Genomic DNA, 544 nt, shown 5'->3' with positions numbered 1-544 from the left:
CAGTCTTTGTAGGACATAGCCTCCACAGGACAATTCTTCATGGGACACAGTCTCTGTAGGACATAGCCTCCACTGGTCACATCCTCCATTGGACACAGTCTTTGTAGAACATAGCCTACACAGGAAACATTCTCCATGGGACACAGATTCTGTAGGACATAGCCTCCACAGGACAATTACCCATGGAACACAGTCTCTATAGAAAATAGCCTCCACAGGACGATTCCCCATGGAAAAAAGTCTATATAGGACATAGCCTCAACAGGACAATTACCCATGGAACACAGTCACTATAGGACATAGCCTCCACAGGACAATTACCCATGGAACACAGTCACTATAGGACATAGCCTCCACAGGACAATTACCCATGGAACACAGTCACTATAGGACATCGCCTCCACAGGACGATTCCCCATGGAAAAAAGTCTATATAGCACATAGCCTCAACAGGACAATTACCCAAGGAACACGGTCACTATAGGAAATAGCCTCCACAGGACATTTTCTTCATGGGGCAGAATCTCTGTAGGACATAGCCTCC

This window comes from Pyxicephalus adspersus, chromosome 3, assembly GCF_032062135.1.
Source record: "Pyxicephalus adspersus chromosome 3, UCB_Pads_2.0, whole genome shotgun sequence".
Taxonomy (NCBI): Eukaryota; Metazoa; Chordata; class Amphibia; order Anura; family Pyxicephalidae; genus Pyxicephalus; species Pyxicephalus adspersus.
Note: the sequence above shows the minus strand (reverse complement) of the source record.